The 26,877-nt window shown below is 43.8% G+C and overlaps 1 protein-coding gene across 9 annotated transcripts in view; it reads left to right on the forward strand.

Moving 5' to 3' along the window:
• Positions 1 to 2,070: 2,070 nt before the first annotated feature.
• The window catches only part of PCBP3 (poly(rC) binding protein 3), a 72,826-nt gene continuing 48,019 nt past the window's right edge, over positions 2,071 to 26,877 (forward strand). For 8 of the 9 annotated variants that reach the window (XM_088476375.1, XM_088476380.1, XM_088476377.1 and 5 more), the window contains exons 1-2: positions 2,096 to 2,129; positions 3,775 to 3,884. The gene's annotated coding sequence lies outside the window, so the exon portion shown is untranslated. Of the gene's footprint in view, positions 2,130 to 3,774; positions 3,885 to 26,877 lie in introns of all 9 variants that reach the window. The other variant, XM_088476376.1, reaches the window with a different exon arrangement.

Raw genomic sequence — 26,877 nt, forward strand, 5'->3', positions numbered from 1 at the left:
CTGGTAGTGGGGTTATTACCTGCTCCTCTGGGAATCTGGGATGTCTCTCCCTAGGAGATGTAGACAACGGTACCTTATTTTTGGCTAGTTGTCGACAGCATCAATAATCCCTTTTTATTTATTGCCATCTGAGCAATTCAACTGGTGATTTACTTTTCTTAATTAGATGTACGTATTATCTGTTGAAAAAAATCATAACTTATTTTTGTTCCTTCGGTGTTATAAGCGAGGGAGAGAAGGCAACCCCTATTTATTTACAGAATTGTTCTGTATTCATATTTGTTGTATTGTTACTAATAAGGCAAAAAAAAAGAGACACATATATTGCTCCAGAAACACAATTGCAATGATTGCTTATCATATCAAATCTGGAATCTGATGTTGGATAGCCGGCACTAGTTTATCACTGGGTGCCCTGCAATTTCTGTAGACAAGACAGAAACAGGTCAGCTAGTCAACGGGTCACAGTCTATATAGCCAGACATCATCTACCCCCATGCAAGCCTCCCTCGTCCTCCACCTCCTTCCCATCTGTCTCCCTACTGTCATATCTCTTTTAACTCCTACACGTTCTGTCACATGGGAGAAGGCACATGAGCCGTTCTGTCTATAACGATCGCTACTCTTCTTTCATACATAACAGTCACTGCTAATGTTATGTCCTTTTCATTGTTACTAACATTGATGTTACTTATATCTTTTTCAAAAACCCAAAGGTACAAAAAAATAAATAACATTATTGTTATTTTTTATCTAACATCAGGATACTCTTTGTGCTGTACAAAACAAGTGGTACATGTATTGCATTATAACAATTTTATAATTTTTTGGTATATTTACGCAAGGAAGTCAGCGCATTAGGAATGAGAACCCTGGGCCTGATTCAGAGCCGCTTGATAGATGCACTCGCTCGTACGATGTGTATGCAAATTGCATAGGCAGTACTATCGCACAGCAATGCATTAGCACGCCCAGGATTTCTCAGAGAGCGATCACATAGTGTATGCAGACACACACCAGCCTGTTTTAAGACGCCCACTTGTGCACGTCATGTCCAGGAAGTGTATGAAACCATTGGTACATCGGATGCTATCGCAGCGCTCGAGGTTGACCATACCCTGCCGCAAGCACTGCGAGCACTTCAGTGTAAAAACAAGCCTGGTGACGTGATGCTGTCTTTTAAGTATGCACACCTCTAAAACGCCGTTGAGAGGCTCAGGCACGCCTGCGTTTGCACCTCCACTCTCCCGTTTTTAATGGCCAGCCCCTGTCACCACCTACAAACGGCTTCCCCTGTCACTCATTCTGCTGGGCTGTCTATGCGCAGCGAGCGAATGCATTGTGAATTTTCGCTAAGGTATGCGCATGCCCACTGCGATTCATACGCATGCGCACAATGCATACACACTGCATACCATCGGCAGCAGCGAGAGTATGCATCTTAGCGAGTGGGTCTGAATGAGCTCCCCTGCTCCCAAGAGCTTACACTCGCTACAGTGTGTTGTGTTTACAGGATGCCTTACAGCTCATATCCCCCATATATGAACCTTTGTGAATCACTTGAAGCCCAGGGAAATGCTTAATGTCGTTGACTTGATCCCTCTGGCCTGATCTGCAGTACATCCTTGTGTGGCTCTCTCAGACAAATGAATGGCACACATCTGTATAAGCTTTCCTGGGCACTAGGACCGCTGCCCTTTCTGCATGGATTTGTCATTGGTTTGTCTCCGTTTACTCACTTGCAGGCTGCCGCTGTGCATGTTGGTGCTTTTAAAAGGCAAAGTGTAATCATTGTGAACTTCTGTCATTTAACACATTGTTAGTCAGCCATTGGCTTAATTAACAGCTGAAGGTTATATGGAAGGTGCACCATTGATTTGGGATGGAGACAGCATTGTTTCCTGCCCCGGGGATGTTCTTCCTATGACATGTGCTCGGATTCCCACTCTCGTCTCCCCTCTCCCCTTCACGCCCTTCTGAAGGGATTAGTGCCAAAGCATGGGGGCCTCCTCCCTCTTATAGACCTGACCTTGCTGGGAGCCATGGCAGAGGTTACTTATAGGGTGACAATGAGCAGGGTCTCTAGCACTGGATGCCACCCATCTTGGTCACAGACCCAACAGTACATGGTGAGTCTTCTTGCATCTGAATTGTTGTCCTGGATGAGCAAAGTAAGGGACTTCTCCCTTCACTGTGACATAAACATGATCAGTTTTCTGAAAAGTTGAAGTTTCTGCAAATTCAATTGTTATATGGCGAACAAATCAGTCTGCGTAGGTAAAGCGGAGAAAAAAAGTTTATTTTTTTTTTATTTTTTTTTAAACAAAATGTTATAACCAGTAATAAAGATGTTAAACAGATTTGCTGAAAATTGAACATTTGATTCAATCTCTCTTGGATCGGGTTTGTCATCCCAGTGTATATTTGTGTGCCCCATTGTCCTTAACTATTGCCTAAATCATTTTTTATATCCATATCATATTCAGAAACAATGTGTAAGTTAAAAAAATAGTATTCCTTTTATTTTATTTGTGTGTAGATATTGATGACATTGTTGTATTTTTGAACTGGTTTAAAAATTATTTATATACCTTTTAATGTTAAATGGATGAATATTACAAGTGAACAAGGAATTGTATGACTATATAAAATCAAGCGGAAGGCCTACTGTTTTTATACACAACATGGATCAGAGCAGTTGAAGTAGTACAATGCTATAATTCTTGTATATTACATTTACATAGCATACTGTATACATGTATGTGTGTATATATATATTATATACTGTATATATAAAATGTTTAGCAAGGTTTGCATGCAGTAGACGCTGATGTGGGTATGGGGTGATGTTAGTAACAGCAGAATGAGTTTAATCTGGGGCTTTTAATCCTTATTTATCTCCATCACTAAAACAGGACACATTTGATATGAAAGCCAGGCTGTCGCTTAACTCTCTCCCTGCCATGATCGTACACTGTGCACTGTTGCATTTCATTGTGCGATAATCTCTAAAGGCTGCAGATCTCTCAGGCTTTGTACCCTGACCTGTTAACACACACAAGCTCTATTAACGACTTCAAGTTTATAGCTACACTCAAACAATAGCTTGTGCGATTGCTGTCATCGTTTACGTTCCTGCTCACTCGATGACCCGTTTTATCACCCCATGTGGGGCCGTCACTGTATACATGTGCAGTGACAGTATACACGTAGAATCATCTTCGATATGAATCACATGAATAAAGGGCATTAGACAGCCATTACCTCTTCCGCATCAATGAACAAGTGCCAATAGCCTGTCTGCACTCCAGTTATCAAGTGCTTTCAATATTTTTTTCTCTCTGGAAATGTAGGTGACGGATGAGCTACAGTCTAGACTGAGCCTAAACTTGTCCTTAACTTGAGGACTGACCATCAACATGTTTGTGGGATGTCATTTGTTTAGCCTGGGTGTTAATGGGGAATTTGACCTGAATCATTATGCTCTCCACAATTCACAAATATGGTGCATGGGTTTTGATGCCTGTGGCACCTGCCCCATATATGCCTAAATGGAGCCCAGTCACAGCAATCAGAAGCAGCTGTATGAGATGTTGTGTGGCACCTACATCAGTGAATCCCATTTACTGAATACAAGGGATTTGGAAAGAAAATAGGTCACATGCGCAACGCTGCTGGTCATGTGGCTTCTTCGTGGGGCCAATAAGGTTTTTTCGGCATTTATGAGCTCAGAACAAAACCTATTTTGGAATTTACTTATTTTTTTTCCCTCAGCAGTTGTGATTTTCTCCCAGCGGTGAACGGAATACATCCCCACCAAACAGCCTTACCGAAAGATTTGTCGCAAGGTTACCGAGTAGGATCCGCCACCGGGTTTCCATACGGTAAGAAAATTTCCGGCTGTAGTTCGTGACAGTCATCATTGGAAATGGTAGTACGGAGCTAAGACTATAAATGTAATTAAAATTTAAATATTATATGAATTTTGCAATGCAAAAGGTATACTATAATGACATATGTATAGACTGTCTTTTTAGAGGTATATGATTTTATATATTTATATGCTTTATCTTATTTTTTTGATCACAATATTAGTCGGCATAATTTTTTTTTGAGCTTATCTACCTCACGAATGACATGGCTAAAACTCTTTAATGAGACGTTGAAATGATTTAATGACTTTGCTGATGTACCATAATAAAACAAACATGTATACAGTGAAATCTCTGGGCACATTTGTCCATCCACGTGAACATCTCAATATATAATTCACTGATGGCAAATATTCCCTGGCTCAATTGTAAAGTCATTTTCTGTAAGTGAAAATGGCAAATGTGGCCCCATTCTGTTGGAGCACCCAATAATATCATCTCCCTCAGCCCCCAAGGCATCCATTTTGTGATACAAATCCAGTGTGCATTTTATACCATTTTCTCCATCTTATAAGCGAGAACACCCAGTCGACAGCACCCAATCTTTATAATCGTGTTTTAAAGCTCTACTATGAAAACAATGGAAAAGGCTCCATTTAATATATTAGAAAATATAAAAAATGGTATAAAAATACTGTATAATGAATTATATTTTACTGTTGTAAAGACGTCATGATTTAATCATTTTCCGGCTGATATATTTGTCTGATGATTATATGCTAGAAAATTATCCACATGGCATAATATTGGTTTTTAGATGGTTTTATTCACTGAAATGGCTACTCAGTGTCCCTGTCATTTCATTCCAGTGCTGTTGGGTCCATTGATCCCATATTCAGTATTTTTTGTCTTATCTGTATGTGCATAAATTAGAGTATAATTAATGTCTTGAAAATTATTGCATAAATTAATCTGAGCCTGTCGATGTGAAGAATAAAGCAATATATATGTTCGTTCTACAATGTACGTTATGTGTCAGAGGAGGTTATGAAATACAGTAGAAGGGATGCAGACGTTCATACTAGTGTATGATTTCATAGGGGTTCATTAATACTATTAATGCACTGAATGTAGCATTTTTTTTTTTAAACAATTTTTTTTTTTTCAAAATGTTAGTTTTATATCTTATTTTACTTTTAGCAATTTCTTAAGGACAGCTAACTCCCTAAATTTTTTTAGTTCCAATTATTTCAATTAAAGAAAAATAAAATTAAATATATATTTTTTTAATTTTTGTCTGTGTTTTCTGAAAATATATACACTGTCTCAATACTTTACAGAAATTACTATTAATTTATCAAACAGCCAACTACAGTTTTTGTTTAATAGATAGGAGCATATCAGAAGTAGATATCATGGCTGTGTGATGGACGTGACGCTTATCTTGCATCTTCATCTCAGTATTGAAGAGTTTTGTTCTGGTTTTCTGGATTTATGTTCATTTGCTAATATTTATCTAAATGTGTCAGTATATATTGTAGTCATAAATGTGAAGACCCTTAAGAGATGATAAGCACATATGTATTTGAAGACCGTATGGCTTGTTCGAATCAGCAAAGACTAATATTCTTTTGCAAAATAGTACATGTCAATAGGTTGACAAAATCTATGTTCACTAGACTGGGGCCATCCACTCTACCTATACACATAGGGAATTGGATGGTTACATTTGTTATTTGGGTCCAAAATGGCCAAAAAGTCACTTCATGTATGAGCCCCAAACAGTCAATAATCTCAAAATAGAACTCGTGAAAAAGGGACTGGTGGAAATCTGCAATCTGCCAATGGGTGCTCATCAGCCGACTTCCCTAATTGGGTTGTTCAGCCTAAGCGCAGAATGGTGTAATGTGTCCATGATCTGCCAATTTGGCTGAAAATCAAGCATGCATCCGGATCTCCCTGTGTATGGACAGTTTTATTTGAACATCTATCAAATTGCATGAAAAAAATTAAATACGTGAAAATAAATCTTGAACTTTAATAGAAATAAATGCACAACAGATGCATCCATCTAACAAAATGCACGTTTATAAGGAAAATAATGTATAAAATATAATATAAAGTAACTATATCTTTTATTGTAGGTATCAGTCATCCCAGAATGGTCCAATGTGGCATCCTACTTATCCTACTTATTTGTAATATACACCAAGAGGGAAGATGTCCTTCTGAAGCGTCAGTGTGAGACAGATTGCATAGGTGGACAATAGTACAGATTCATAGAAGGACATAATAGAACATATTAAAGCTAAGATCGAATCTTTAGAATTGTGGACCAAAGTAATATGAGGTATGAGAGGAGCCACATATGTTGTAGTCTGAAGAATTTGATTTTGTGCCACATTCATATGTAAATTAGACATCATATATTAACAAACAAATCATTTATTACTTAGTTACTCAATATATTTTGATCAGTTTGACTCACTGATAAACATATTACACTACCCAAGGTCCATGGCCAAGATGTGCAAATTCCACATGCAAACACATTAACATTATATGGGCCCAAAGAGTCTAATGCAATTAAGGGGCCTATCCTTTAGGCAACCTGAAAGTCTGAACGTCTAGCGTTCAGACCTTCAGGTCGCTGAGGTGTGGTGCCCGCACTGAACGGCATTCACTGAACGTCATTGAGTGAAGGAGCCTGACCTCCTATCTCTGAACATGCCGAACCTGACGAGCGTCGTCAGGTTGACGGGCATGTTCAGTAGACAGTCGGGGTCGGCAAGGACCCAGCGTGCACGTGCATTGCTGGTCCTTGCCAGCTATCCATTGCCTGACTTTGTGAACAATGCGACCAAAACTTCCTAGATTTGGTCGGATTGTTCACAAAGCAGGATAATGGATAGGCCCTTTGACTTGGGACCTGTAGACAACATTTATGTAAGTGTTCCGACCTATGTGAAGTGCATGAGAGAGTGTGGAAATCGTCCTGAACCCCCCAAAAAGTGACAAATGAGATAAGAAGACAGTGGCTCCCAAACGTGGTCCTGAAGGCACCCTAACAGTCCAAGTTTTAAGGCTATCCATGCATGACCACAGGTGACTTGATTAGTATTTGATTTAACCACCTGTGCACAGCCATGGATATCTCTAAAACCTGAACTGTCGTGGAGCCTTGGGGACCATGTTTGGGAACTTCTGGTGTAGGAGGCTGTTAGTGGCCATAATCAAAGTATTGGGGGCTGTTACATGGTGTCACATGGTTAATTTTTCAAACTTTTTCTGAATGATGGAAACATTATAGCCAGCATGTGTATTTCAGCAAATGCAAGTGTCTGGAGTATATAGGGGTACATTAAAGTGATTTTTTAAAGTGATCTTTAGTGATTTTTAAGTGTATATACAAGTTTGTTAAAAGTTTTGAAAAAAAACAAAAAACTCACAACTCCCATCTGCTAAAGATTAAAAAAAAGTTTTAAAAAAACTCTTTCCCATCAATGCAACAACTCAACATACATGACTCACATCATTTACACCTCAACACACTTGACCCATACCCACATAATTTATCAAATTTTTCTGCTTTTTAAAGAAAATAAAATATATTTTTTTTCCATATTTTATTATTTAAAAACCTCTAAGTGCCTTATTATTCATTATGAATTTCTCCCTACTTTTCACCAACTCTGGAGGTTCGAACTAAAATCGGCGTCACCGCCCCTTGGAGACCCGCCTTAACTTACTACAGATTTCTAATTGAATAGCAAGACCTTGCAGCCACGGGTCTTTAGCACACGTTAAGCAATTTTGAGCCAACTTGCGGCTAATTGAATGTCCCTCAATTTTATTTTATTTATTCATTTGCACGTGATGGGAGATTAGTCTTATTTTATAGAGTTAAATTACTTTGCATGATATCAATAGGTAAGATGATCAAGATGGATTTAGGATTGTAATGTTAATGTGCATTTTTTTATACAGTATACAGCTTACTCTATGCTGTGATAATACAGGGCAATGTTTAGCTCTTTTGTCAGCCAACTGGTCCGTACATAGGGCCTGATTCAGAGCCGCTCGTAAGCGGCCGCTCGTTCGTTCCGAGCGATGTTTGCCCAACTGCGCATGCGTACGGATCGTTATACGCATGCGCTAACCAGTCAGTGTGGACGAAATTCATGTGCTCGCAAAATAGCGAATGCCTGCTAATTTGATTGACATAAAGAGGCGTATGTGGGTGGTAACAGGGGAAGGTGCTTGAAAACGGGGAGTGGAAATCAGAACGCAGGCGTGCTTAAAGGTGAAAACGGGCGTTTTATGGGTGTGCATATTTAAAACAGCAGCGTCATTGACCACGTCACTGGGTTATTTTATAGCCAGAACTGCTCGCAAAATTGTGGTAGCAAACACCAGCCCCAAGAATAGCGAGCAGTTCATACCCTGGTCGATGTACTCGATTAATCTAATAAATAGCGGACAGGACATAGGATGCGAGCGGCCAGGGGGCGTATTTTTTCAAAAAACGAACGCAAGTTTTGTTCGCTCGTTCAGACATAGAGGCGTGAACAGACCGCAAGCAGCGAATGGTTCATTTGAATAGCCACCCCTTGTTTTAGAACGAACGACCGCAAATAGCGAGTGGCTCTGAATGAGGGCCATAGATCAGACCTTATATGACGCCCATTGTCTTCGCTGTACCTGGACGTGGGTTAAATAAATTGCCTAGGCAAATAGGGGAAGAAAAACTCACCCTTTTATTGTGTGACAGCACACAACACAAGACAATAACACAAATGCAGGGTCACTGCTCTGCGAGTGAACGCTCCTAACTCTTATCTGCATTTTTTGTCGCAATCCCTTCTTTGTGTAATTCCAGCTGCTGCTCCGCGCTCTTTATTCTTCTACACACATGGTGGCACAAAGTCTTCCCACTTTTGGTGGGTACACAAAGTAGCAAATCCACTTAGGCTTCTCACTGTGACGTCTGTGCTGCCAACCCTCGCTATCTTGCGTCCAGTCCATCCGGAGTCATAACCCTGAGGCGGCACTGACCCCGGTTACATCCATCAATGACCACCCTTCTTAGCTGTGACTGTGCCTTTTAAACCCACCTGTTCCCTTGGTGCCTTGCTTTACCTAGGTTGGCGCTGGGTCTTCCGCCAACCTTTAACTTGTCCTGATTACCATGTGCAACCAGGTCTTCTATCCAGACTGGATGTCGTTTAGCGGGATACCCATGGAAAGCGAATACATGTATATCCTATAGAACAAGGAACATCGTAATATCAGTGTGGGGTCTGCACCACAGAATTACAGAAGGGCACTACTCGTATGGTGGCCTAGATTTGGTACCCCCTGTAAATGCAGCCATAGACATACCTTGCTTACTATTAGTTTGATCATTTCAAACTTGGCATTTAAATTAAGAGGCTAATGACTTCACTTTTTATTGCCAGTACTGTAAGTACAGTAAATGATGCCCTTCTCTGATGTCCTGTTGGGCACATAAGGCCAAGAAAAGGACGAATGAATGGAACCTGTGCTGAACATAATGAGCATAGGTATTGAAACCCGCTGTATTAGCAAAATGCAGAATATGGCAATCCTACCGTGATGTATTTGGTCTTGCTTTAGTGTTTTACTAGTGTTTTTATTATTATTATTATGATTTTTATTTTTATTATCCTTTATTTAAATGGCACCACAAGTGTTCCGCAGCACCTTACAAAGTACATAGACAAATAAGTGAACAGGAAGTCAGTGACTTACAGTACAGTACAATGCAGGACAAGGACATGGTTTGTACACATTGCTGCATTAGCGATCATAACACTCAAATTAGCAACAGGGCGTAAGCAACCAGGTGTTAGGTGCCCAAGTAAAGTATAAGTAAAGAGAAGCACATTCTAAAGGGGTGGGGCAGACAAACAGGTTTTACACAGATGGGGTAGACAGGGAGGAAGGAGCATGTAGCAGTGGGTTAGGATGAAAGCCTGAAGGCGTTGATGAAGTAGTGGGTCTTGAGAGCCCGTTTAAAGATTTGTAGAGAGGTGGAAAGTCTGATGGGAAGAGGGAGAGAGTTCCAGAGGTAGGGAGCAGCACTGGCAAAATTTTGGAGGCGGGAGTGGCAGAGAGTAATCAGTTGGCAGGAGAGGCGGCATGCATTTGTTGAGGGAAGAGGGCGGGCAGGAGAGTGAAGGGAGATGAGGTCAGAGATGTAAATGGGAGAGGAATGGGTGGCGGCTTCATAAGAGAGTGTAACCTTGAATTAGTTTCTGAAGGGTAAGGGGAGCCAGTGTAGGGCTTGAAGGAGAGGGGAGGCATATTCAGAACGTTTTGGAGAGGAAGATGAGCTGAGCAGTAGAGGACAGATTGGAGTGGAGAGAGACGGGAGTCAGGAAGGAGGAGGTAACAGTAGTCCAATCTGGAGATGACCAGTGAGTAGATAAGGGTTTTAGTAGCATCCTGGTTGAGAAAGGGTCTGATCTTGGAAATATTTTTTAGATGGAAATAGCAGGACTGAATGAGAGAAAAGAGTCCAGGATAACTACAAGACAGCGCACTTTGGGGCTAGAGGAGATAGTTGTGCCGCCAATTGATAATGAAATTGCGGGAGTGTGGGAAGATGTAATTGTCCATTTTACCGTCGGATCGGAACTTTGTGTTCTGCTACACTTCATCATTGGTTATGGCAACCAATCAGGTTTTAGCAATCATTTTATAGAATGTACTAGATAAATGATAGTTAGAATATTATTGGTTGGTATGGTGACATCTCCATCTCCACTTGTCCTCTTTAGAAGGTTTGATAAATGTCCCCCTAAGTCTTTTCAGGAATAGTCTGAAAAGATTGGTGAGTCACTAAGAAAAGAGTGGTATATAGATCAGGAGTAAAGGCTCATACACACTAGACGATGTACTCCATGAGTGGTATTGTCTAGTGTTTGGCCTTGTACTCATGGGCAAACGATTTCAGCATACACACTGAACGATATCATTAACGATATCGTTCATTGACGTCATGCTGCCAAATTCCCGAACTTGCAGAATCTGAGAATATCGTCAGGTTGCCCTGCAAGTTCAGGCGATGGAAGATATCCTTAACACTCCGTAGGAGCGTGCATCGTTAACGATATTGTGCATACACTCTGGACAATCTTGAACGATAATGATTCGTCCATATCGTTCACTTTATCGTCTAGTGTGTATACCTTTTAAGTTGCAGGAAAATGCTATGCTACAACCCAAGAACAAGAGCACAAGCAGGTAGCTTAGTCAAAAACAAGTTGTGCTCCTGGTCAAACTAAGAATATGTGAAGACCGAGCTCCTGCGGCTTCCAGCAATATAATGTACAGTAGTGACAGTAGTGACCCTAATTGGCCATTCAGAAGCAAATGTGCAGCTAAAGATGAGCTAATGATTATTGGTTTATAAAAGTTTCTAAAACGCTATTTATAGAGTGTAATTTATCAAACAGTAGCACTAGCCAATATGCCAGCAATTTTCCATTTTAACATAACAAAGCTGTACAGTATTTATGGAAAGCGGCTGTATTTTTTTGTTTTGTTTTGCAGGACTATACATAGATTTGCACTGAAAAAAGGTTTTGATTGCAGAGTGACCATTTCTTGTAAGTGACATTTGATGTTCCTTGGAAGATGGGAGTTGTTACGCTGCAAGATAAACTCAGGCGTATATTTCAAAGAGCGTCAGAGTATACAGGTCCCTTGATCAATATAGACTTAACCTTTTTAAAATAATGTTTAAGTTATATATAACACTTTCATTCATATTTGTTTTATTTTTGTAACTCATTTTCTGAATAATAATAATAATAATAATAAGGGACTGTGGGGGTGATTCAGCTGCACCCCGGCAACTTTGTAATTCCGCCCTGGCAAACATGCAAATGCAGCAGTATGACACCCCCTGTATGACACCCCCTGTATGACACCGCCTGTATGACACCGCCTGTATGACACCCCCTGTATGACACCGCCTGTATGACACCCCCTGTATGACACCGCCTGTATGACACCCCCTGTATGACACCGCCTGTATGACACAACCTGTATGACACACCCTGTATGACACCCCATGTATGACACCGCCTGTATGACACCCCCTGTATGACACCGCCTGTATGACACCGCCTGTATGACACCCCCTGTATGACACCGCCTGTATGACACCCCCTGTATGACACCGCCTGTATGACACAACCTGTATGACACACCCTGTATGACACCCCCTGTATGACACCGCCTGTATGACACCGCCTGTATGACACCCCCTGTATGACACCGCCTGTATGACACACCCTGTATGACACACCCTGTATGACACCACCTGTATGACACCCCCTGTATGACACGTCCTGTATGACACCGCCTGTATGACACCCCCTGTATGACACCCCCTGTATGACACCGCCTGTATGACACCCCCTGTATGACACCGCCTCTATGACACCCCCTGTATGACACCCCCTGCAGCATTTGCGATCCCAGCACTGCTACAGAGGTCGCAGGCTGGGATCACCAGTGGATGGCGCCGGGTCAGCTGATACTCCCCCATTTCCGGGAACGCCGGCCGTCCCCGCAACCTCCCTTATATGTCAATCAGGCAGAGGCATAGAAGGGGCTGCCTGTGATCACACAGGACCCATTCTGTACATTCGCAGAACGGGTTCTGCGCACGCGCAGATTCCCAATAATTGGGAATCTGCGTTCAGCAGTGCACGTATGCCCCTGTGTCCAGAAAAGGAAATAGGGCTGGGAGCCACATGACTATTTGCATTACAAGGTTCATTTCAAATTGCCCAAAATACATAAAAGCATAAACCTCCTGCTGGACGATACATAGGATATAAAATGACCAAGGGGTCAAATTCCAGGCAGTGAATGGATTTAAGAGATGAAACACAAACTATTTGTAATCTGTGCAACATAGGAGATACAGGGATAGAAGGCGTCTGCTGGTAGCATATATGCAGGGAGAGGAGGAGGAAGGGGGAAGGTAATAAAGGGTACAGAGACACAAGCACTGTCATGGAGAGTTACTGTAGGTGCCAAAAGAGTCATAATAATCAGTCCATGTGCACATATTTATTAGGACATTTGGTCAGGATGCTCCTTATAGGCATGATTAAGAGTTGCATGCAAATCATCCACATCTGTGGCCACATTGTGTGATTGGAAATAAGGGCCTGATTCAGAGGCGCACGCTGTTTGCATGCGCTGGCTCTGAATAAGGGCGTTCTTTTTTTTTTTTCGGCTTTCAGGCCGCTCGCACAGCTGTGGGTGACCACCCACAGCTTGTGCGAGCGGCCTGGCGATGGTCGCGATTATCGCGACCATCGGGCTTGCGGCGAGACCCTGCATGGGTCTCAGCTCCCGCAAGCCCGAGTGGACTTCCTGCTCTAATAGAGCAGGAAGTCCACTACTGACATCACGAGTGATGTCAGTAGGGCCGCCCACAAGTGTTTGTGCAGCCACCACCATCCCTGCCTACAAAACGGGGCGAGCTGTCAATCACCATCGACAGCCGCCCGTCTTGTAGTGAGCCCCGGAGCAACGGAGCTGCCGTCGCTTGCTGTGGCTCGCGCATGCGTACGCCGGAAGGAAGCGCATGCGCAGGGGCCAAACATCGACCCTCCAGAATGGCGTTGAACAATCTTAGCGGTATACGTTCAGGAAGTTGGCGGACGGAATGCCGACCGCCGGCTTCCAGACATTGTTATCCCGACTAGGGACGAATGACAGGCATCTAAATCTAGACCGGCGCCCGGCATCCCGATCGAGCGGATGCCGGGCGCCGCAGCGGACAGCTGCGGGTGGGGGGAGGGTTAGGTTTAGGGCTCCCGGGGGGGGACTTAGGTTTAGGCACCCCCCGGGAGGTTAGGCTAGGGGGAGGGAGGGTTAGGCACCCCCGGGGGGAGGTTAGGGTCAGGCACTCTCCCGGGGGACTTAGATTTAGGTGGCGGGGAAGGGGGGGGTTAGGTTTAGGCACTTAGAGGAGGGGATTAGGGTTAGGAACCCTAAAGGAGGGTTACGGTTAGCAGGTAGATTAGGTTAGTGAATACTTACCTATTACCTAGGGACGATCGGGATTTCTTCCTCTGTCGGCCAGGCGCTGTCGGGATTTGAACTGCCGGCCAGGGGTCCAGCGGTAATTCATACCGATTCCATCTTAGCAATGATGGACAACCTTCCTGGACTGTTTAAGGTTCAAATGGGCAAAATAAACCCAAAGGATCTACTGCAGAGCACAACTTCTCTTATCTGGGGATGTCCACAGTTTGCATACTTGCGGGGATTGGAACAGATTCTTATTCAGAGTGTTCACGACTGCAAATTAATTTTAGGAGATGAGTGTGCTGATCTTGGAAGGCAAAGACCTGTGCACTGGAGTGTTATGAGGGCAGGGCTTCATGTGACAGGCACAGCCAAAATATTTTCTAATTCCAAAGGTTTTATGTGTGTTTTGTTGTATAGAGCTAAAACTCACCTGTTCCACCTAGTGGACAAATACGGCATATACTTGATAGATGTTATACTGTATGTCACCCTGTGAGCTCTGATTTACACAGTGCTGCATCAGCGAGCCATGGTATTCAACAGTGGCTTCTATCAGCTGATGACGTATTGGGATTTCTGTGCTTATATTGGGATAGGTATGGTGGGTAGCTGGATCTGGCTGTGAGCTGTAGGTGTGCAGCTTCTGTGAGAATTGTAACCAAGTAACTGGCAGCATCGCCAGCCAGTCCGGATCCCTGTGCACATGCGTGGCACATTGCTCACTGAATGCATGCAGTTTGCGTTGTGTAATCTGTGACTGACATTTTGGTCTTTTTCCAGGTATGGTCTTGCTTGGGTGCACTCAGGGGCGTCTTTAGAGAGAAGGGGGCCTGTGTGCGTACCCATTATAAATAGGTTAGGTCTAGACTATACAGGGCTGATGGCCCTGTGACGTCACACCCACGTGACTCGGCCTCAAAGGGGGAGGGGCGGGGATGGTAACGGGGGACCAAAAGTGTCCCCTTGCGGGCTCGCTACGCTTCGGGCACGGTGGCTCGCTGCGCTCGCCACAAATATATATTCCCACTCTATGCCCTAGTGGATGGTAACGCAGGAGCGGTCCAGTCTCCTGCAGCGGTCACGTGGTGTCTACGTCACAGAGGTCCTTTCTCCAACTTGGAAATAGCAGCAACCATTATGAATACGCCCCTGGGTGCACTAGTGTGCAAATAGCTGCTGGTCGCTAGGACCAGATCTGTTCTGTTTCCAGTTACAGTTTCTGGAGATCTATTGGCTGCAGTAGTTTGGGGGTGGGAGCAGAGGTGCCAGGACTTTGCCAATAGGTGTTGGGGAGTCAGATGAGAGTCATTAGGGATTGGTGAAGTGTAGGGAGCATAAGTCAGTTGCAGAGGGAATCTTCTTTCCAAACTGTAGTAGCTGTCTAGAGAAGATGAAAAAAGTTATGCCGGGTACACACTTGGACGACCCGTCGACTAAGCGGCTGATTTGGTAAGCTATAAACACTTACCGCTCGATATGCCAGACATCACAACTGGGCAGGCACATTTAAATTTGGCCACTTCCCAGAACATTCCTGCTATACTCATACTCTTCTCTTTTCTCCCCCCGACTCGTTTCCCTTCTTTCTCCCCTCCTCCTCTTTTTTTCTCTAATACACTTTATTTTACTTTTTTCGATATAAGTTACTAAGACCCGCCATGGTTATTTTGGGCACAACCGTTTTCCCCGTCTTTTATGGGTCTGTTGTTTCTAATTGATGCGTTTTTTTTATTTTCCTTCTCTCTCGCTGACTTGTAAACATGTGTTTCCAGCTAATTTTTTGTATATCAAAATTCAATGATGGACGACAGTTCTACTTAGTTGTATTTTTTTCCCCTGTGCTTAATAAACAAATATAAAAAAAAAAAAAATTGGCCGCCCAGTTGTGATGGTTGAGCCTGCGGTTCCTGTGGCCAGTGTTCGGGTCGGTTGGTGGGTCGTCACCCGTACACACAGGCAGATGTACCAATATATCTGCAAGATATATCGGCATCGGCTGTGCTGCAGGGCCGACCTGATATGTCTGTGAGCACGGACAGATGCTCTTATCGCCTCGGCTGTGCGAACGACATATCTCATTGTATGCACCGGGCATGAGAGAGACAGGAAAACAAGATTACAACTGAGTCTCCCCCACCTTCCGGCAGAGCAGATAAGTATGACTCAAACTGAGAGACAGAGGAATACAAGGCTGTTAGTGAATGGAGATGGGGAACAGTAAATGTATGCAAGGGTTGGCTATGGAAGACCGGCAGTCGGGATGCCGGCCGTCACAAGACCGACAGTGGCATCCCGATGCTGAGAATCCCGATAGGGGCTCAGTAAGTATACTAACCCCCCTCCCTTCCTGCATCCTAACCCTAACCCCCCTGCACCCTAACGCTAACCCTCTCCATTAGTGCCTAAACATAACCCTCCCCTGTAAGTGCCTAACCGTCCCCCCCGTGGTGCCTAATCCTAACCCCCCCTGCCTGCAGCCTAACCCTAGCCTCCCCCCCTCCCACAGAGAAACCCTAACCCCCCAGTGGTGCCTAAACCTCCAACCCCCCTCCCCGCAGCTAACAGCTAACCCGGCCCGCTATACTTAAGTGTCGGGATTCCTGTGTCAGCATCTCAACTAACGTTGGGATTCCAGTGACGGTGTTCTGGACACAAGTCAGGATTCCGGCGCCCGGATTTCAACTGCTGGCATCCCGTGAGGCGGTAAACTAACTACATCCCTGTATGCAAGGTGTGTAAGGATGTGTTACGTGAAGATGACAAGCAGTGTGGACCATCTGTGACAATGGCTAATTTGAGGCGTGAGGACAGGAAGGAAGCAAACCATTGGTAGCACTTACTAACTAGAAAAGGAGTGCATGCCATTAACAAGGGGACCGAAGCCATCCTGGCTATATTCCCACAAGCCCAAGCTGCATATACAGATTTGATTGCATTTGCTCCTGTTTGCTGCAGAAGAGGCGTGAAGGGGAGAAGTGATCTTACATTGGTGCCTGCTATGAATACCTAATGATCTATACACCCTAAATGTCGCTATTGAGCGTTATAAGTCGCACAAGAAATAATTGCTTTCCAGACTTTGATTGTGGTTTCAAAGCACAAAAAGTTATTATTCACATAAAAAGCATTTAGTTACACGCTGTGATCTAAATACAATTAGCGCAAACAAATTATACAATCACAAGGTACAGTCGAATACATACGCATGAGCTCTGGATCTAGATTCCCGGCATCAACTATGAAACCTCCGTCAACAGCAAAGAAAGATCACTGACTATCTGATCCAGAGTGCTTGTTTTTGTACCCTTACAGAGCTGGCAATACAATAGAACAAGTTGGCATAATCCCATTGGTTCTTCTTCCTGGTTCTTCTGTTACGATACAGTTCATAGGTCAGTTTGTATTGTAATAGTTCAACCTCCAACAGCTCTTTGTGTCTGTTTTCCTGCCGAAGAACAAGTCTAAACTGGCTAGCAAACATTACATTACAGAGTACATTTCAATGCCTAACTCTCTATGATCCATAATTTGCAGACACATGTTGCGATCTCCTTGCCGATGGAACCGGAGATCTGCAAATAAACAGTGGTTTAGAATAGCACCAGACACGGTCTGCTTATTATGTACTAAACCTGAGATCTTAAATACAGTCGCTTTATTACATAATTAATAATGAATACAACCTTGTATATTAACCTTAATGCTAGGGAACCTTCCTATGTAAGTGTGCAATGTATAAGTGTAAGGATATTAAGAAAAGACGCTAGTTAGCGTTGTGCGTCTTCGTGTTTGTGGAGTGTACCGTGGTACGTGTTTTGCAGGATTGTTCATATTATATGTTTTAGTAAATGTATGTATTTATATAATGGGGACTTTTAACATTGTTCTATTGCATGGGAATCGCACAACGCTAAATAATAACATCGCCGTATGTACTGATACTGTGCGAGATTCGCCAAAATGGCCCTGGGCGGCCATTCGCAAAATGGCGTCTTTTTTTGCCATTCACAAAATGGCGTCATGCAGATTTTAATTTTAACAGATTCTGTCTCAGCCAATTATCCAGCTTCGACACTGCATAACAACGAAGAGATATAGATGCATATATATATACACCTGTCAGCAACTACACTCATCTGAGGACTGGTGCAAATACACACTGATGATGGTCACCTGCCTTTGAATGATTGCGCATTTATCTCTAAAGCTGCTTTCATCATACTTTTTGGGGGGTTACGATTTTGCAAAACAGGCGTGATTCTGGTGTATTTCCCGTGAGTTTCAACGCGCTTTATATAATAGAGTGAGATTCCAGACAAGCTCAACAGAATCAGGGGTCTATTTACTAAGCAGTGTTAGGTGACAGAAAAGTGATAAGGTGCCAGCCAATCAGCTCCCAACTGTCATTTTTCAAACACAGCCTGAGAGATGGCAGTTAGGAGCTGATTGGCTGGCACCTTATCACTTTTCACTCTGTCTCCTAACACTGCTTAGTAACTAGACCCTCAATCTCTTCGCCACGCAAGTTGCCCTCCAGATGTTAAAGATACAATTTGCCCGGCGTAATAGTCAGCGAGTAGACAACTAACTGGATATGAGCCAGAATTAACAGTGCAGCGAGATTGATGAAATCTGACATTCGAGGCCTGTTAGCTTATATGTATGGAATATTTCATCACATGCAAAGTCTATAGAAACCATCCCACAGGCCATTTCACTATAAATATCGCACTTTTGTTGCGTGCAAAGTTTATTATTTTCTTTAACAAACGTTTTTCAAATACCAAGTTCCTGCACTGGTCTTCCCTTTATGTTGGTAATTGTGTAAAATTACCCCATAAGTGCTCTGATAAATGCCTAAAGTGATGTGAAAACATGTTTGATGGGTTAGTTTTGCATACTAACTTTGACAGTTGTATTGTATTGTCCATTATGCAAGTCATATAAGTATTACCTTTCTTAAGTCGAGGACAACTTTTTGTTTCAATTTTTTTTTTTTTTTAAATAAAGTGTTTTTTTAGAAAAAGTAAGACTGCAAACTCACATTGTTTACTTAGATCAAAATAGAATGCACAAAAATATTTTGATCTTTATTTATAGTACAGCAAAATTATATTTTATTTTTGGTATCCTCCTCAACATCTGAGTCACTTTTGCATTCCTCTGCTCTGTCCTCCAATCTTTTTCCCTAAGCTATTAACTTATAATACTGTATGCCCTGTGTACAGGATGGAACTAGGGTAGTGCGACCTTGTGCCATGGCACAGGGCACCACAGGACAAGGGGCGCTGTTTGGGCCTGTCAATTTTTTTGTTAATTATCATTCTCACTTGTAGCTTCCTCTTATTTTATTCCCAGCATCTCCTGGCCGCCCCTATCTCTTCCCTGGCCCTTCCCCATGAGGCCATAGCCCTTTTTCGGGAGCGTTATGTCCATATTTGAAAAATAATGGGGGGGGGGGGCGCACCAATACTCTTTCTGGCACAGGGCACCAAAAAGTACAGTTACGGCTCTGCCTGTGTAATGCAACTCGCTGGCTGATTTGGGCAATTTTTCATGGGCTTTAGCAACTCGATGGAAGTCGCGGGAGACTTTATTTGGTACCTTCTACACTGAAGTGCCAAAAGTCATGGGAAAGGTACTTAGTATTGTGTAGAACCCCCTCTAGCCAGCGAATTGCAGCAACTCAACATGGCATCGATTCCACAAGTGGAAGGAATACGGTGACCTCTGGAGAGATGTTGACCCATGCCGTCTGGATAGCTTCCCACAGCTCCCTGATAATTGTAGGTGCAGGATCTTTGGTGTGAATAGACCTCTCCGCCACGTCCCATAAATGCTTGATTAGGTTCATATCGTGTGAAGGAGATGGCTACACCATTCGGCGGAACACTACTGAATTCTCCTTGAACCAATTCCAGACAACTTGGGACCGATGACACGGTGCATTATCCTGCTGAAATATTTCATCGTCGTTGGGGTACATGAATTCCATGAAGGGCTGCAAATGGTCATCAGTCAATGCAATATAGCAGTTAATGGTCAATAACGTGTTCAGGCGGGCCAGCGGACCCAACCCATGCCACGTGAGCACACCCTGCACTATTATGGAACCACCAACAGCCTGCACCGTACCTTGTTGACAACTGGGGTCCATGGCCTCATGGGGTCTACGCCACACCTGAAACATAACATCAGCCCTAAATAACTGGAACCGTGACTCATCAGACAACTCCACATGTTGCCAGTCATCCAGGGTCCAATTAGCGACATCATGAGCCCAGGTGAGGCGCTGTGTCCGTTGTCATAGTGTTAACAGGGGCTCTCTGGTAGGTCTTCTGCTCCCATATCCCATGGAAGCTAAAGAACACCGCACTGACCTGCTGGATGTAATTTGAGCCAGTGTCCCCAGTGTGATTTTGGGCAGATGTCACTGGTCACGATCATTAAACATCCTTGGTCAGCCACTGCGCTTTCTACAGTGGGTCATAATGCCTTCCATGAGGTATTCCCGGTACACACGTGACACCATAGATTGAGAAATGTTGAATGTACGCACAACTTTGAAAATGTCCCATCCGTTGAGCACCCACTAATATGCTCCGTTTGGATAATGCACATCGCCTTGCCATGAGCAGCCTAGCCAGTGTTCAAACTGACGAACGAGATGTCAGATTACAACTGATGCAGGTCTGGGCATTTCCAAGACATCACAGTACGGTGACACCACCTACGGTTACCTACCGTTACCTTTTACGTACAGCTATCCCATAACTTTAGTGTAAATCAACACGTATTACATCCCACAACTTTTGCTCCAAAGTTGAGGTAAACTCACTTCGAATTGTCGCAAGGTAGAAAGCTCAGAAAATGCAGAGTTCACCATATACACCCCTTTGGTGGAAGTATTTTAAATTATTTTTTCTACTTTCAATTGCATGCAATAAGTGATATTATGGGGCTGATACTGCGCATGCGCCAAGGAGATAAATTGGCGACTGCTCAAATGTGATGAGGCCTAGGGCTGTGTGGAGAGGCCTAGGTGTGTGGTGAGGCCTAGGTGTGTGGAGAGGCCTAAGATTGTGTGGCATGGCCTAGGGGTGTTTGGTGAGGCTTATGTGTGTGGAGAGGCCTATGTGTGTAGAGAGGCCTAGGTGAGTGGAGAAGCCTAGGTGAATGGAGAGGCCTAGGGATGTGTGGAGAGGTCTAGGTGTGTGGAGAGGAGAGGCCTAGGTGTGTGTGGAAAGGCCTAGGTGTGTGTGGTGAGGCCTAGGGATGTGTGGAGAGATCTAGGTGTGTGGAGAGGAGAGGCCTAGGTGTGTGTGGAAAGGCCTAGGTGTGTGTGGTGAGGCCTAGGGATGTGTGGAGAGGAGAGGCCTAGGTGTGTGTGGTGAGGCCTAGGTGTGTGTGGTGAGGCCTAGGGGTGTGTGGAGAGTCATCCTTTGAAAGTGTTAAAAAATACATCCTCCGCCCTGGAAAACACTGTGGGTCTGATTCTGATTCGCAAGCTGCTGTCACCACTTTAGCGTCTTTTGCCATAGTCGCGTCTACAACTTTATGTTAATGCTAGAATCAGCCCTTCCCCTGATGTGCAAGCGTCTACCTGGGATACCACTTGTTGCATCATTAGCCGCCACCATCGAAACTTGCACCAGCTAGGTGCAGATTTTCCATCTGTGAGCGATTAAACGTCGGTGTATGCAACCGGTTCAGCACCCCGTCCGCAACACTCTCATAACATCTGACTAGCCACCTCCCAGTTTCCGCCAAGCACATTTCCAATTCATTTCTGATGCTGTGCGTCTCAATCACAGCTGCGCCTTTGTGCACACACACCTTGGGATACATGCGCTGCATGAGTTTTTAGGGTGTTTTGTGCACGCGCAGCAGCAAAGTATCCCTCAACTCTGTGGACACCGGCATTGCTGGCGACTCAGTCTGTGACGGGGAGCGTTCCTGAAACCAGGGGGAAGGGGGTCTAGATTTTACGGAAGCTTCTAAAACTGAAAAATAGTGCTGTTCCTCATATTATTATTATTAGCCTTTATTTTTAATGGCGCCACAAAGGTTCCGCAGCGCCTTACACAGTACATAAATGAGCACAGAAGAAAAACAGTTAATAGTAATACAAAACAATGTAGGACAAGGACAAGGTTATAAACATAGCTGCATAACACAAGCAGCAGGACATGAGCAACCAAGTGTTAGGTGCCGTTGTGGGGAGGGAGGAATATCTCCGGGACCTCCTTCCCGGGACTATTCAACATCGCAATCAATTGAATTCCCCCAATAAAGTAAATAAAAGAGAAAGCTGCGTTATTATGTGTCATGTAGACAGAGTTTCCCAAGAACAAAATGTTTTCACAAACATTATCCCTCTGAGCAGGGGAGCCATCCGGGATCCTTACTAACAAATGCATCACCAATACGAGACTATGGCCCATATTCAATTTGATTCGCACCCGCAATACTTTTTCGACTCCCGGATTTTTCGCCCATATCGCCTGTTTTGCAGGCGAGAAAGTAACGTGTTCGCTGCCGCGCGTCCCCGTATTCAATTTGAAAGGACGCGAAAACAGGACCCAGCGAACTGAAACAGGCAGAAAGTCCTGTCAGATTTGGGGAAATCAGTCTGACACCCCCCAAAAGATGCACTGACATGGGGGTTCACTTTGGATACCCCCGAATTGCCCTGCTGAAGGTATTTGGGGTTTTTAAATGGTCGTGCTGTTTTGGGTCTTTGCATTTAGAAGTTTTCTTTTGTGAAAATAACTAGTCCCAGCAAATTTTGGGTACCTGAAAATGGGGAGCAGCATATTTTAAAGTTGATAAAGTAAAGTTTAAAAAATCGTGAAAAATCCATCTGGCGCAACCACATGCAAAGTAAAAAAGCACATGGGGCATACTTGGGGACCCCCCTGGAGTCTATTCCGCTAGCTTTTAAGTGTGTCCCCCCAACTTTCGCTTTTTTCACCCTCAAAATTAAAGTACTTTTTTGGGGTCTTGTAAAGTCTTTTTTTTTTAAATGTTTGACACAATTTAATTTTTGGAGGACTGTCTTAAGCCTGCTAGGGGGTTCCCGCAACGTTGCACCCCAAAACCCCAATTCTGCACTTTTTTCTGCCTGCAATTCATAGGCGAAACTTTTTCACCTATTACATTGCATTGACTTTCCACCTAGGCGAAACTGAATACGGCGATACTTTTCCGCCTGGCAAAATGATGTCATCAGAGAAACTTTTTCGCCGATCTCGGCTTTTCGCACCAAATTGAATATGGGCCAATATTGAGTAATTATGTCTAATGTAACAAAGCAATAACATACATAGGGGGAATTCGATTAGCCGCGAAAAAGCCGCAGTTTGGCGCAAACATTTTGCACCAAAATGTGTATTTTGGGGGGCTGAAAGGATGGTTCAGGTGTTATTGCAGGTGGCTTCAGCAGGTGTATTTTTTTTTTTTTAAAAGTGCACTTTATAGACACAAAAATATACTTGCACCCATTTTACTGTACCCCCAATTTAACTGCAACAATTATTTGATAAAAAAATATTGTTTTATAATTTTTCCACACTTATACAAATATGCATATAACAGCCATTTGACACAATTTATGAACCCAAAATACTTTTATTAGGTCCACTAATACACTTCTATATTGCTTTCCTATGTCAGTTAGGCTGTTTATGGGGTACAGACCATACTTGCCGACAATCAGCTCCAGCCTTCCGGGATGGAGCTGATTGTCGGCTAACAGCGGGGGGCGGGGCTGGCCATTGGGGGCGGAGCCGGGGCGCGGCTGGTCAGGTTTTTCCCATTGGGGGTGGAGCCGGGGGCGGGGCCACATGATCGCGTCATCGTGGCCCCGCCCCCTCTTCACAATGCCGTTATTTTCAGTGTTGTGAAGCAGGGGGCGGGGCCACGATGATGTGATTCAGCGCGAATCGCGTCACCGGCCCCCCCGCTGCGGGGGTTTCTAGTTGTTTCAGGAGGGAGGTAGGGAGGGTCAGGGACTTCCGGGAGGCTTGCCTGCCTTTCCGGGGGGCCGGGAGCGGCACCCGAAAATCGGGAGGGTAGGCAAGCCTGGTACAGACTGATTTCTCCAAAACGTGTTGTACTTTTCGCGGGTTTCACCATGTGCAGTTTTCGCAGGAATGTGTTTTCGCGTCTTTTGTAATAGGTTAGGGCAAAAAAAGGGAGCGAACAGACAAAAGACATTAAGTTTTCGCTTTTTATGTATAATTGAATTCCCCCCATAGTTCAGCATTTTATTATAACCTTGTTGTTACTTCGTAACAAGCCTCACTATTACCTTTCAGTAACCGGCCTATTTCTCTATATTTCTACATTTACACAAAGCTACAGTAGAAAATCAGGGTACGGTTCATATTATATCAATTTGTCATTCATATAATGAGTGCACTTTTAGGGTTTAAATGTCCTTTAAATGAATAAGGGGTCTAGTTACTAAGCAGTGTTAGGAGACAGAGTGAAAAGTGATAAGAAAGTGATAAGGGGCCAGCCAATCAGCTCCCAACTGCCATCTCACAGGCTGTGTTTGAAAATAACAGTTGATAGTTAGTTGGCTGGCACCTCATCACTTTCTTACCACTTTTCACTCTGTCTCCTAACACTGCTTAGTAAATGCGTAAGCTGCATTTTTCATGAGCAACATGGCTGCCTCCACTGAGGAATGTAGACAGGTAAATTTTAATCAGTTACGAGGTCACAGAGTTGAGTTTATTTTATCTTAATTTACATAAAGGGAGATGTATCAAGCTCTGGAGAGAGATAAAGTGGATGAGTGGCCCATAGCAACCAGTCAGCATCTAAGTGAAGTTGAACATAGTAACCAATCAGCTTCCAGTTGGCATTTCTCATGAATATTCTGTAAAATAGGTAGAAGTTGATTGGTTGCTATGGGCAACTTCACTTTATCTTCTCCAAGGGGTCTATTTACTAAGCAGTGTGAGGAGACAGAGTAGAAAGTGATAAGGTGCCAGCCAATCAGCTCCCAACTGTCATCTCACAGGCTGTGTTTGAAAATGGCAGTTGGGAGCTGATTGGCTGGCACCTTATCACTGACTTATCACTTTTCACTCTGTCTCCTAACACTGCTTAGTAACTAGACCCCTCAATGTTTTAATATCCTGCCGTCTTATGGTTGGTGTATCGCCCACTGACTTGCGTAGATTCATCAATTGGCTATGGAGAGGCAAATGCATATGATAATTAGAAAACAGAATAAATATTCCACGTGCCATGATCACAGACGTATGTAAGAATTCCCCCAGTTTATGAGTGTAATTAGCTCCAACCCCTCCCCCCCTCTTGTCATTATGTCCATCGTTAGTCTTATCAGGGAAGAGTCTCTGAGAACTGTGCTCACTGAATTATGCATCATGTAAGCTGTAGTCTCTCTATTGCACTGCACTAACCCAGCATCTGCTCTGATCCGGAGATCATGGTAGAGACTACATAGAACGATTTGTCACAATTACTTATTTATGAAGTGGGAATATATATTCTGCATTACCGTACACTTGGGGATTTGACCAAGATTGCGAACGTCAGTTGACGTTTACAAATATGGGAAAGCGAGCTTACCTTATATAGGAGACGTATGCCACTTCATTTTGTCACGTTAATCGTACAGTCGTTTATTCATCATGCCATACATTGGAGTTGCTTTGTGATTTTGGACATAAAACTGTTGATCTTTGTGAGTCCTTAATAAATCTGCGTTTGCTGCCAGTTTCATAAAGTGTTTTTGAAATTATTTAGATATCGTATTGCTTATTATCTGTTATATGGAACTGTTTATGTACAATTGTCGGTGATCTAGAGGACAAAGGGTCTTAGAGACAGTAACTAAGGCCACTGCTGTAAGTGCATTAGATGTCACCACGGTCTCGTATCCCCGTCTCTATTGTATAAGTGCATGACACAGCCAATCTAGGACAGTACTTGGATGTGTGACTTTAGGTGCAGGTCACTGTGTACATCTCGGGCCATTCTCCGATGGGTAAGAAAAGACTAGTGTTCCCGACAGTACAGGGGGCATGAAGCGTGATTAATCCAATAACCCTGGAAGATCGCGCCGCTCCAGCACATGACCCACTTTTTCAGTCAATTGGAAACATTTACACAGACATGGGAATTAATTGTGTATTTGTCAGCATGTGGTGTGCTGGATGTAATGTTAGGTCTGTGTTTCTCCTACCGATTACTGTATGTTCTGTTACAGCTATGATAACGAAACATTTACATTTAGGCGATAAATGTATACTTCTGAGTGCTTGTGCCAGTCTGTCCCTTTGTTTGTCTGTCTAGGCATCTGTCTGCTGATACTGCGCAAGTTTCCAGAATGAGTCCACTGGTAACTAATGTAACCTGACCAGCAGCAAACGCGCACACTGTCACCAGCTTTCATTGTTTAACTTTGCACTAGATGGAACAGAGCTACAGTAGTTGCAGATTGGTTACAATGAGTTACTACATACTCTACTTTATTGTAAAAAGCCTCCATTGTGTTTTATTGCCATTTAAAGGTGTTCTACATCTTTGGACGGAATGGATATGAAGTACCTAACCCTAATCTCCCCCCCAGTGCCTAACCCTAACCTCCCCCCCTAGTGCCTAACCCTAACCTCCCCCCCTAGTGCCTAACCCTAACCTCCCCCCCCAGTGCCTAACCCTAACCTCCCCCCTAGTGCCTAACCCTAAGCTCCCCCCAGTGCCTAACCTCCCCCCTAGTGCCTAACCCTAACCTCCCCCTCTAATGCCTAACCCTAACCTCCCCCCCTGTGCCTAACCCTAACCTCCCCCTCTAATGTCTAACCCTAACCTCCCCCCCAGTGCCTAACCCTAACCTCCCCCCCTAGTGCATAACCCTAACCTCCCCCCTAGTACCTAACCCTAA

This window comes from Taudactylus pleione, unplaced genomic scaffold (assembly GCF_031769625.1).
Source record: "Taudactylus pleione unplaced genomic scaffold, aTauple2 ptg000188l, whole genome shotgun sequence".
NCBI lineage: Eukaryota > Metazoa > Chordata > Amphibia > Anura > Myobatrachidae > Taudactylus > Taudactylus pleione.